This window comes from Sus scrofa, chromosome 8 (genome assembly GCF_000003025.6).
Source record: "Sus scrofa isolate TJ Tabasco breed Duroc chromosome 8, Sscrofa11.1, whole genome shotgun sequence".
NCBI classification, from domain to species: domain Eukaryota; kingdom Metazoa; phylum Chordata; class Mammalia; order Artiodactyla; family Suidae; genus Sus; species Sus scrofa.
In genome coordinates this window covers 72,977,479-72,990,960 of record NC_010450.4, presented here as the reverse complement: position 1 = coordinate 72,990,960, position 13,482 = coordinate 72,977,479, and the positions used below count along the sequence as shown (strand labels likewise).

Below are 13,482 nucleotides of genomic sequence, written 5' to 3'. Positions count from 1 at the left end.
CCCCACTTGGCAGCATATAAAAGAGGTCATGGCCTGTGGCTTAAGAGCAGATTGTGCTTAAAATCAGGTCTGATGCCTGATCAGATAAGAGCAGAATTATAAATAAGGCTGAACTCACAGTCCCAGAAAAATCTCCCGTGATAGGACTATCTGGAGGGATGGACTTAAGAACTCTAAGTGCCCACACTCCCCTGAGCACTCCGGGGATGGTGAGATCGCCCCATGGCCCCTTGCTCCCCATGCTACCGGGGAACATGGCAGTCTCACCTGAGGTGATGACTTGTAAGATGATGCTTGTTCTATTTTTTCTAACATGGCATTAGAACAATATTTCATTGGAGAATACTACTCTGATTTGCAGAATTCTAAGACAATGCAGTCATTCTCATCCTTTAAAACATTTGAGACTACCACAAAAAAAAAAAAAAAAAAAGAGGATTTCCCACCATGATGCAGTGGAAACGAATCCGACTAGGAACCATGAGGTTGTGGGTTCAATCTCTGGCCTCGCTCAGTGGGTTAAGGATCTGGCATTGCCATGAGCTGTGGTGTAGGTTGCAGACACAGCTTGGATATGGTGCTACTGTGGCTGTGGTATAGGCCAGCAGCTGTAGCTCCGATTAGACCCCTAACCTGGGAACCTCTATATGCCATGGATGCAGCCCTAAACACACACACACACACACACACACACACACACACACACACACAAAATAAATAAATAAATAAATAAATAAATAAAATAATAAAAATATTTGAGACTATTTAAATATCATTATGTGGCATAACAATTAATAGGGCTTTTTTGTATTTAGTAAGTTTTTTCTGATTTTTTCCAGCATTATTTTTCTTTTTTTTTGTTTTTGTTTTTCTAATTAAAAATGATTGAAGTATAGTTGATTTACAATGTCATGTTTGTACCAAGTGTTTGGCACAGTGATTCAGTTATACTGATCTGTGATAACCTATAAGGGAAAAGGATCTGAAGAAGAATCCTTTTCCTTTATAGGGTATTACAAAATATTGAGTATAGTCCCCTGTGCTATTTGGTAGTTCCTTGTTGGTTATCTATTTTATGTATACAAGTGTGTATATGTTAATCCCATCCTCCTTACCTTCCCCTTTGGTAAGCATGTCTGTGGGTATATTTCTGTTTTATAAATAAGTTCATTTTTATCTTTTTTTTCAAATTCCACATGTAAATGATATTGCATGCATTTGTCTTTTCCTGGCTTCATTTGGTATGATAATTTATAGATCTATCCATGTTGCTGCAAATGGCATTATTTTGTTCTTTTTTATGATTATGTAGTATTCCATCATATATATGTACCACATCTTCTTTATCCATTCCTCTGTCCATGTACACTTAGGTTGTTTCCATGACTTGGCTATTGTAATGCACATAAAGGTGTATGTATCTTCTCAGATCATAGTTTTCTCTGGATGTATGCCCTGGGGTGGGATTGTAGGATCATATGTTAACTCTTCTGTCCATTTTTTGATAGGGTTGTTTCTTTTTTGATATTGGGCAGTATCATCTGTTTGTATATTTTGGAAACTAATTCCTTGTTGGTCACATTGTTTGTAAATATTTTTCTCCCAGTCCATAGGTTGTCTTTCCATTTTGTTTATGGTTTCCTTGTCCTAATTTTTGACCCCATATCTCATCACAGCTCCTAGACCAATAACAAAGATCAAAAGCCAGCATGGCCCAATTAATGAAGTACCAGCCATGCTTTAGGAACCAGAGTGAGAGAGGGCTCTGCAATACATTCAGGCCATGGCCCTTCATCCCACTGCCATGGGAACATGGCTGACTGTAATATAGGGATAGCTAAACATACTAGGGACATCCCAGTAGTGATCCTCAATGAATGAGGAAAGGGTGAATACCCCAGTTTCCTTCCCCCTCAATAGACAATGCAAAGTATATTCCACGTAGTTCTTTGAGGGTCTCCAGTGGGACTGAGCCCCACTGCCCACAGTGATAACCCACTTGTTAAAGCACTTTTTTTTTTAAATTTTACTCCCTTTCCTGTCTTTTCTCTTCTTTCTTCACCATGCTCCCTGGGAGCTCCTCCAAAATAAAGTAGAGCATATAAATCCTTGCTTCAGGCTCTGCTTTCAGGAGCACCTGATATAAGACAAAGCCCACAGTGGAACTCAGGGAGGGAGGGGTAGTGGAAGGAGGTAAAGTGAAGAAGCAGGTATGAGCTGGATCATATAGGATTTTGTAGTGTCTTAAAAGCTTGGATTTAATTCTAAGAGCAATAAGAAGTCAGGAAATGTTTTAAATAGAAGGCTAACATGAATAGATTTAAGTTTCTTTAAAAAAAAAAAAACTGCTAGCTGCTTTGAAGAGAATTATTTTCATGGAACAATAGTGGATACAGAGGGGCCAGTTCTGGAGACATAATGGTGCTTAGGTGAGGAAGGTTGTCAGTGGAGAGGAAAAATGGAGCTGATTGAAAATATTTTAGAGTTAAATTCTACAGGACTTGCTGATGGGTTGGTTAGGAGGGCCAAGGAAAAATGACTGTGCCAGTCACTTAAATGGAGAGGATGAAATAGAGCATGCTTCAAATTCCAGCTTAAATATTTCTATTCTATTCTTTAACTTTTCTGCCTAATGAGGTCCAGGATCCAGGAATTTCTGGGCAGATTGAGTTGGGTGGGTTATGAGAGCTCAGTGGATACTGATAGAAATCCCTTCCCAAGTCAGGTGGGTAAGTGGGCTGGGAATACATGTGTTAATAATTTTTTTTTCTGTCATACTTGGGTTTTTTAGGCATAATGATAAGAACCTGTTGCCTTCTCCAAGTTCATTTTATTATGTAATTATAATTTCTTAACAACAAAAATAGTTGCAAATTTTAACTTGACTCATACCACACAGAATACTGGAAGTGCATATTCTAAAAGGGGGAATAGTAATTACAAATTGAGCCATGTTCTCATCATTCAGGAGAGGAACAGTCAGCTTCCTGGACAGCACAGATGGCTGATACATTATTAATCCTGCAGGGCAGAGGGACACTGGAAAATAGTCCGGAAGCCATTGCTTTCTAGACAAAACACGGAAATACTTCAAGCAGTCTGCCTCACCCAGCCAGCTCTTCACACTTCGCTCTCCACTGGATCCATGGTGTCCTGATGTCACAAGAAAGGAATAGCTCCCTTTTAAACACTAAGGAAATGTCTAAAACACTTCCTGCCAACAGCCTTTCTGGCATCAGTTGTAAGCCAGTAGTCATTAAGGACTTGTATTCCAATCACTAGCGATTTATATTAAATAAAGGTAGGCGTTCCCACTGTGGCACAGTGGAAATGAATCCAACTAGAAACCATGAGGTTGCGGGTTTGAACCCTGGCCTCGCTCAGTGGGTTAAGGATCTGGCATTTGCTGTGAGCTGTGGTGTAGGCCAGCAGTTGTAGTTCTGATTGGTCAGACCCCTATCCTGGAAACCTCCATGTGCCACAAGCGTGGCCCTAAAAAGCAAAAATAAATAAAATAAAATAAATAGAAAAAGGTAGGGGAGTAGGGGAGCCATATAAGCAGCTCAGCTTCTGGAAATTTGTCCTTAGACATCACACGTGGAACTTTCCTTTTGGTAGATCTTGCCACATACAGAGATGTTGGGGAGGGGTGGGAGCCTGCAGGACATGACAGGGTATGACAGGTTCAGTTCCTTTCAGGATTTTGTGGGTGGTGCAAAATGGCTAAAACTGAGCGACTAGATGACTAGGAAAATGCCCAAACTGCTCCCAAAGTCAAACATTTGTTCTTACAGAGTAGACTCTACCTCCCTACCTATTGAAAGTCAAAGACTGTTGTAAATGCAACCTGAACTGCAGACTCCTGCCCTCAATGGGAACCAGGTCTCACATCACCCACATCCCTATCAGTCGTCATTCACACTCTATTCATTCTCTGCTACTAGAATGACTAACAGGGCTCACATTTTGTGGAATCAGTCCAATCACAAAATGGTTTACCCACTGTGTACAACCCCCAAATGCAGCAGAGACTCAGAATGCTACTTCCCTTTACCTTAGAACAGATGGGATTTCCCGTCGTGGCTCATTGGAAATGAATCCGACTAGGAACCATGGGGTTGCGGGTTCGATCCCTGGCCTCGCTTAGTGGGTTGAGATGCAGAGTTGCTGTGAGCTGTGGTGTAGGCCATAGACGAGGCTCAGATCTGGCATTGCTGTGGCTCTGGCATAGGCCCGGGGCAACAGCTCCAATTAGACTCCTAGCCTGGGAACCTCTATGTGCCACAGGTGTGGTCCTAAAGAGAAAAATGACAAAAGACGAAAAAAACAAGTGAGCCACCTTAGAAGAGATGGCGTTGATAGGCATATCCAAGGGTGTGGCAGATGCTATTTGTTGATTCCGCTCTACATGCCTTTGGTTACTTCCAAGCTGGTCTGTGGCTGCAATGGACAGCCTCCCATCCCAAGGGTCTGAGCTGCTCTGCCTGAGGGTTTTCTCTGAGACTAAAGGTCCTTGCCTGGAAGTACCAAGGACTGAATGCCCCAGGGCTACCCAGATGGAAGTCAGTGGAGAAACTGTTCTAGCCTCCTCCACGCACTAGCGGGACAATCCTGAGACATATTCTCTATGGGTGTCCATAGAGTCCCCAGTGGATTAAACCATAGTTAACCAACAACAACTGCCCAACTGTGTTGGCTTTCTTCCTATGGTAGACAAAGAGGTGCACTGGCTTGATCTAGAAAGGGTGACTAGCAGCTCCAGACACCAGCTCCTTCAGGGTCTGTCTTAGTCCTAGAGTTGCCTCCCCTGAGACCATGCCCTTCCTGGAAAGCCCACATCTGACAACTATGTGAGATCAGGGCACAAAGGTATGGCCATTTCATTGCCACACAGGATGATGCTATGGCCCATATTTGCCACAGAGCTCCCTTCCAGGCTGGCCGAGGCTTTGGTAGGCTTGTATCCAGTGTGACTGCCCAGTCCCACTTCCTTTCTCCTTATCTTTCATGCAGACATTGATCCCTAAGCGACATCTCGTACCCCAAACTCTGTCTAGAACCTGCTTTTAGGAAAAGCAGTCTACAGCGTTTTCCCCATCTCTCTCCCCATTCCTTCACTCTTGTTCCAGACAGCGCAACTAAACCTCGTGCACTCAGTTTGGAGGGAACTCAAACTAGAACCAGAAGGAGAGAGGAGAAGAGTTTCTTCCTTGTTCCTGATCTTTCCATGTCAAAGTAGCTCCTGCAGCTAAAGCACCCTTGGCACTCACACCTTAGCTCCTCCCTGAAAGGGAAGCCTGGGGAGGTGTAGCCCAGCTTGTTCCTCTTTCCTTTTCTGAATCAGGCTTCCCACAGGAAACATGTGCTCTTCCCTATTCCTGCCTCTGCCTGTTTTCTAGAGGCAACTCGTGACTTAGAGTCCAGTAGTGGTCAGTGCTGCTGCAATGGCCAAGAGTCTGAGCTTAGTTTTGAGAAGCCCACTGCCTTGATACAAGCCACTTTCTCCAACATCTGACTTCTCAATAGGAAAGCTGGCATTTGGGTTATCATCTGCTGACTCTTGTCCTGTGACTATATTGTTTAAGAATCCAGGAAGGAAAGAAAAAGACAATTTGTTAGCTTCCACCCACCCCCTTCACTTATCTGGAGAACCAATTCCAGCTCCATTGTGAGGCAGCTGAGTTGTGTCCAAGCAAGGAGGGTGTGGTGGCCAGGGAGGTGCCCACTCTGATGTTCCATCAAGAAGCCAGCTGCAGAAAACGTATTTGACTGGCAACCTCAGCTTCTGCTTTCTGGATCCATACAGTGTTCACTTAGTGGTCAATGGGACTGAGATTCTCCAAGCCAGTGACTGAGCACATCAGGAGTTCAAAGCCAGCCAGTCCCACCACCAGCAGGTTTCGGCTCACAGGCAACTCTGGCTCCAGGACCTCATCTGCCTTGTCACAGCATTCTCAGAACTGCGCTGCATGATGGGGCTCTTCCTAACCAACCTTTGCTCCCTTCTCTCCTCTTACAGGTGTCAGACCTGTGTGATGGTCTGAGGGCTCTCCGGGCATACTTCTGCTTCTTTCTCCTCTATACGTCAGAGGTACCTGCATGGCTAAACCCTCCCAGTGTCCGACCCTTGGGACATCTGAACTCACACAGGAAATAACTGCCAAAAGCAGGAAAATGGAGGATCTTTAGGGCAGTGCTTGTTTCTTTTATGCTAGAATCCTGTTTTTCATGGCCCATTTGGAAAGTGATGCCAGACTCGGGGGACCCCTGATTTTTTTTTTCTTTTTCTTTTCTTTTTTTTTTTTTGGTCTCTTTGCCATTTCTTGGGCCGCTCCCACGGCATATGGAGGTTCCCAGGCTAGGGGTCGAATCGGAGCTGTGGCCGCCAGCCTACACCAGAGCTACAGCAACTCGAGATCTGAGCCACGTCTGCAACCTAAACTACAGCTCACAGCAACACCGGATCCTTAACCCACTGAGCGAGGGCCAGGGATTGAACCCACAACCTCATGGTTCCTAGTTGGATTCATTAACCACTGAGCCATGATGGGAACTCCTTCTTTTTTTCTTTTTCTTTTTTTTGGCCACACTCATAGCACGTGGAAGTGCCCAGGCCAGGAATTGAACCCATGCCACAACTGCAGCAACACCATATCCTTAACCCACTGTGCTACAGGGGAACTCCCTGGGCCTCCCTGTCTTAATTGCAGAACTTTCCACTTAATTGCCCCATGTGTCATGGAAAAATTAAACATTGTTGTGAAGGTTTACATCTCTTACTTGCTAAGGATCTGCAGAGACATCTTGATCAGGCCTTGAAAAGGATAACCATGTCGAGCCATTTTTATAGGTCTGGGTAACTGAGATCTAAACTCTGTTTTCCTAGAGCTTATTCTCCAAAAATCTTCCCCCAAAAAGAAGCCCTCAAGCTTCTCTCCTGCAGGACCCCTTTCAGCCATTTCTAACTGGAGTAGTACTGACTGCTCAGTAACAAGACAAAAATTTTTTGGAAAGTAGTGCCCAACTTTCAGCACATTATCCTTGGTTCCAGAGGTCCGCCCTCCCATTAGAAAGGAAGGAGGACACTGGGTGATTGAAAGTACAACATCCATTTGGAAAGAAAGGTGGACTTGAGCTTGAGCTATTTCATCCACAACTGAGTGATGATGAGGAAACCACTGTTCAGAGCCTTAATTTTCTCATCTGGAAAATGAAAAGACTTTCACTTTTTGTGAAAGTTAGAGAAGAATGTGACTTTATAAACTGCAGAACAGAGGTTGTATAGTGATGGTCAGTGGGTCAGATCTGGTCTACAGATGTGCTGGGTTTTTCCCCACGCAAATTTTTTTTATGTGGAATTTTTACAGAAAATCTGCCTTTCTGGCTTCTTTTGAAAAATCCCACATGGCAGCAATCCAGCGGCAGGGAATAACAGCTCCCCCCTGGCTCTGGGTAGGTTTTCTCTGGCTGACTCCTGTCTCCACAGCTCCCCCCAGTCTTCCTCACTGAGAAAGCGCTCGTTACATCACCTGCCAGGCCCCTGCAGGCATCGGGGTTTGGGAGCTGAGGTAGAGCATGATGAAAGTGTTCACCATGTGTGAGGGGTCAGTCAGGTGTTGAAGAAGCAGCTCCACGAGAGAAGACAGTCTGTCAGCAGGCAAGATGGCGGCCGGCAGACTGGCCACGCCCCATACGCCAAGTCATTTCCACGTACAACTTTCCAGAGCTGCCTTGACTTCCCACTTTCATGCCATTGTGCTTGGGAGAGTAGATTTTGGTGTCCAAAAAGCTAATGCGAGCAGAAGCCATGGTTCCTCCTGCCCCGCCCTCTCCCCTCACACAGCCCACGGGCTATAGGCAGACTCCATGCTAACACCAGTATACCAGGCAAGAGCTTCTAACTGCCCTCTTCTTCAGTGGAGGGAAGTTTCATGGTCAAGGCCAAGGCCGTTTGCACTGTTTCCTGTGACAAGCAAAGGAGGTAAAGCCTGCACCCTGCCATGGCTGGGGAATGAATGGGTGCTCTTGCCTGAAAACTGCCCCAACCTAAGAAGATCTAGAATCATTAAGTAAGACCCCAGCTCTGCAACCGTTAGCACTGGACTCATGCAGTTTCTTAGCAAGGAAGGGGCAGCTTTTCTTCTGATGGGCTTTTCCTTGCCTTAACAATGAGACAGTAAATTTGTGATTCGTGATTCATTTTTCAAGTCTTGGAACAGTGTCTTTTATATGCAGAAAGCCAGGCACAGGCATTAGTTCCTCTAATTCTCACAGCACCCCACAGAGATAGAGACTATTATTATCTCTACTTACAGGCAAATAAGGTGCTGGGAAGTTAACTCATTTGTATAAGGTCACACAGTAGGAAAGTGTGATGCAGGGATTTGAACTCTAACAACCTGAAACAAAAGCTCCTAATTTTATCCACTCCCATGCGATACTGCGTCTCAAGAGATCTGAGCAAGTGCTTAAGAAAAAAGGAAGCTACTTGGGTCTAGCTGAGGTAAAAAAACGTTCTGCATCGTCCAGACCAGCTTGGTTGTGGATAATGCCCGTTTGCCATGACCCACAGTATAAGATAATTTTCGCTTTGAGGAGTCACGTGCAAACCATGAGATCCTACAACAACCTTCTTTACCAAATACTCTTAAATGATCCTACAAATCCTCATCCTGGAAGCCTAAGACCCCAAGACCAGTTTCACACTTGAAACCAAAATGTATTCACGTCTACGATATTATATTTTGACTTCTGTATACACTACAGCATGCTCACCGCCAAAAGATTCATGTCCATCCTTGACCATAAGGTTCATCCCTTTTACCCTTTTTGCCAGGTCCGCACCACCCACTCTCCTCTGGTAACCACTGCTCTCTATTCTATCTGTGTGTTTGTTTTTGTTTGTTTTGTTCATTGATTTTGTTTTGTTTTGTTTTTTCATGAGGTCTATTTATCCATATCTTGCCTGGAAAGACAGCAGCTTTGGCCTGCTGCAGGGCTTCTCTCAACTTCTCTTATGCACAAGGAACCAGGGAACTCAGATTCACTTTTGGGGTTCAGTAGGGGGAGGAAGGCAGTGCTACACAGCGAAGAAGGAGAACTGAACCCCAGCTGCCCTTCATGGAGTCTCCTGCAAGTACCCTAACTGACGGAGGTCTACAGCTCTGGGCAAGAGCCCTCTTGAGGCCAGTGACCCTCCATGACCTCTGTCCTATGGGAGAATGGCAAAAGATCATTTCAGGCAAAAGTACTCATCTCTGAAGGCATGTTTCAAATGCTGCTTGGGCTGTTTCTCAACCTTTTCCAGGGAGAGTGGCCCTTTAGTAATAGAAGAATAGATTTAAGAGGAGCCGGCAGGGCTGATGTTGGCTCTTTCATTGAAACAGGAAATCTGAGTGGAGCTGTCCATGTAATAACTAACTAAGCCATTTAGTAATGGACTTGGTTAAGGCAGTAGCCTGTGCGCATGGCTGCTTCACTGCTGCTTTCCATTCTAACATGGTCAAACTGGTCCCTTTCTCAATAGTGTTCCCTTGCTTGAATCTTTTCACAGTATTCCCCTTAAACTACCTGGCTTCATTAGCGTTTTATCACCACTCAGTCTCTGCTTGAGAGGGTTGCAGGGGAGATAGTATGTCTCCCCCTTGGCCATGCCACACACAAAAAGTGAGAGAGACTAGACATTCTTCTTACTCCAATCTAGGTGCTGCCTTCCCCATCTCGGCGAGCAGAAAGAGTCTTGGCCACGGGTCTCTTGGTCCCTGATCGTGGCCTTCATAAAATTCAAATGCCTTGAGTCTGAATCTCCTCTGCTCTTTCTGTACCATCTATGTTCTTGGAGCAACTTAATAATTTATGGAGAGGCAGGATCATCAAGCATCACTTGAATTTTTTGTTAGTGTGACCTCTGCACATTTGTGTTCCAGAGCCAAACAGTTGTACATAGGATATAACAACTGTAAATAGAATATAGCAATTGTATATAGAATATCCTGGGATCCTTGTTTCAGGATTCATGGAGTATAGGTTTATTGGATTTGTTTAGATTCTGAATGATTTTAGCCTACTAAATGATTTTAGAACACTACTCCTAAACAGGAGCAAGGATTATTGCAATATCTCTTATGTTCCTTAGGCATGAGCTGCAGTTCAGAGTCTCCAAAAGCAGACTATGAGGCTAGAATGCAAGTCATTTATTTGGCAGGTAGAAAGAACACTCATAAGAGAGTAGGGAAGGGGAACAGGGTAGCAAAGTAACCAGTGCAGTGCATATTATTAAACCAGCTACCACTATGGGCACTTGGAGAGTAACTCCAAGGAGAAAATCTGTGCCTTGGTGGCCACTGTAGTTTATGGTTATGGGACCATTTCTGTACTACCTGGCAAGAGTGTCTAACACAGTAGAGGCCAGATCTGTGCTGATGTGAAGCACAATGATCCCTAGTGAGATATAGGGGATAATGATGAGTAAAGCTATTTCTGCTTCCTACTCTTGGCTCCTGGTCCAGATGTGCTCCCTGTTGGAGTCACAGTGCCATCTAGAAGTCTCTTGATAATGTATATAATGTATTCTAGAGAAAGGTACCTCATCTAAGCGGGAGCCACAGCTCTGCCTTCAGTGGGCCTTTCCAAAGCTCTCTGAGACCAGCTGCCTCTGGGTGGCGCAGTGTCTGATATGACTAGGGAATCCCATGGTGATGGCTCACTCCCATATCTCCTTTACGGTCATGGGAGACCTTGGGCAGATTCTGTGTTGTGTGGATTAGGAACTCGGTAATACTCTGGATAGTGATGCTGAACAAGACGCTGTGGGCAAGAAAGGTCCATATGCTTAATCCCAGTTATGAGCCTGGATGCCAGAGAAAAATGGGGGCAGATCTCATGGTGGAGCCTCTGTTGCCTTGTGGAGAGTGGGGGCGGGTGCCAGGGTAAGAGGAAAGGGAAGGGTGGGCTAGCCACAGCTGTAGTCTCCAAGCGTTCAGAGGAGTATGAGGAGGAGCACATCTCTCCACATCACATACTAACAGTCCTGGGTTTGTCCCACCAGGCCCTGACCTTGGTATAAGAGACCTGCCTCCGTCGAACATTCAGTCAAATGTGCTTCTCAGCAACTCTATTAAATCTAGAATTTAGTCTTCCATTTCTTTTCCTCTTTCATTTCAGGCAATAAGGGCTTTTTGGAAGCTTCTGAAGAAATTCCCTGGCAGTTAACCAACCATAAAAATCAAATTCTTTCTTGATTTTCGTGGTTTGTTAACTGCCTCAGTTTTTCATTCTCTCTCTAGCGAATCAATGTGATTTAGTACCAGCTGGCCAGTGCTGTTGCTTGTTTTCATTTTCTTCCGTTCCTGCTCATGCCCGCTTCTCAAACGGCTGATTACTCTGGCCAGGGTGCTCTTTTCTATTAGAACATTCCTCTAAGTCAACCTGGAGAAAAAAAAAAATTTTTTTTTGTCCTTTTAGGGCCACACCTATGGCATATGGAGGTTCCCAGGCTAGGGGTCTAATTGGAGCTGCAGCTGCCACCACAGCCACAGCAATGTGGGATCTGAGCTGCATCTGCAACCTACACCACAGCTCACAGCAACGCCAGATCTTCAACCCACTGAGCGACGCCAGGGATTGAACCTGCAACCTCATGGTTCCTAATTGGATTCATTTCTGCTGTGCCATGATGGGAACTCCAACCTGGAGAAAATTTTAACAATTGGTCTGCCACCTTGTGCCACAGAACAAGGGTCAGCAGACACCCTATAAGGGGCTAGGTAGTAAGTACTTTTTGGCTTCGAAGACCAAACAATCTATATAGTAACTACTCAGCTCTCTTGCTGGAGTGTGAAAATAGTATGTAAATAAATGCACATGACTCATATCCAATACAGCTTAAAAATGAATAGGTGGTTTTATCATTCCAACTACATGACTCTGTAAAGACAAAACTATGGAGACAGTGAAAAGATCAGTGGTTACCAGAGATGTGGGGATGAATAAATGAAGCACAGGGGATTTTTTAGGGCAGTGAAACTATTCTGTGGAATAATCTAATGGTGGATGCAAGTCATTATACATTAGTCAAAAGCCATAGAACGCATAACAGAAAGAATGAACTGTAATGTAAACTCTGGCCTTTAGTTAATAATATTGTACCAATATTGCCTCATCAATTTTAGCAAATGTACTATGTTAATGCAAGATGTTAACAATAGGGCTAACTTGGGGTGGGAGATGTGAAAGAATTTCTACTCAATTTTTCTGTATACCTAAAACTGTGCCCCTAAAAACCTATCGAATATTTCTTAAAAACCAAATGTAAACTAAATATTTTTCCATACAAATGGAAACAACAACCAACTAGGTGGCAGTTGGAATTTGGCCCTTGGGCTGTAGTTTGTCTATTCTCCCCTTCCACCCCAGCCACCCACACCCATAGAGTATCCACATCTCACATAACAGCAGGATGAGGTTTGCATAGCCAACTGGATAATGAGTGATCCATTCCCCCAGAGCTGTCTTGCTTTCTCAGACCATTCTTGGTACCAATTGTATCAGTTCTCATCCACCAGGAAAGAGATGCTGAGATGGATTGAGGAGTGTAAGAGGCTGACTAGGCGGTGACACCTATGAAAAATAAAGGGGGAGAAAGCAGACTTGGGCAGGGAAGGTTCTGCACTACTTCACACATTCAGTGATACCTTGGTCAACTCAAGGGGGCCCTGGAGCAAAAATTACCCCCAGAGGAGTTGGCAGGTCAGAAATGGCGAGGCAGGACCTTTTATTTTCACTGTACTAACTCACACACTGGGAACTGCTCCAATATTGGGTTAAATCCCAAAGACACTGCAGAGATGCTGTTAGTAACTTCTCTCCTCAGCGCTCTGGGGTCAATTTTCTCATGAAAGGAGATCTGGGGGGCAGACCCAAGGCTGCCCAGGGTGCCAGTTCCTCCCCAGCCCAATTTCACTGAGATATAATTGACGTATAACATTGCATCAACTTAAGATGTACAACATAATGATTTGATGTATGTATATATTGCAAAATGATTACCAAACTCAGTTTATGTAACATCCATCATCTCACCCACAGTTATGCTTTTTTTTCTTGTTATGAGAAATTTTAAGATCTACTCCCTCGGGAACTTTCAAATATACAGTATGGCAGAGTTAACTGTAGTCACCATGCTGTGGGTCCCAGGAATTATTTATCTTATAACTGAAAGTTTATGCTGTTTGACAACTTTGACACATTTTGCCCATGCCCCACCCTACCCCCACCTCTGGCAACCACAAATCTGATCTTTGTTTCTATTGGTTTGTGTGTGTTTACATTCTGTGTATAAAAGGAGATCACAGAGTATTTGTCTTTCTGTCTGACTTATTTCACTTCGTATAATGACCTCAGGCCCATCCATGTCACAAAAGGAAGAATTTCCATCATTCTTATGGCTGAATAATCATTGACCTTTGAACAACATGGGTTTGA

At 44.3% G+C, this 13,482-nt stretch overlaps 1 pseudogene; it reads left to right on the top strand.

Moving 5' to 3' along the window:
* LOC100624092 overlaps positions 255-13,482 on the top strand; it is a 58,245-nt pseudogene continuing 45,017 nt past the window's right edge.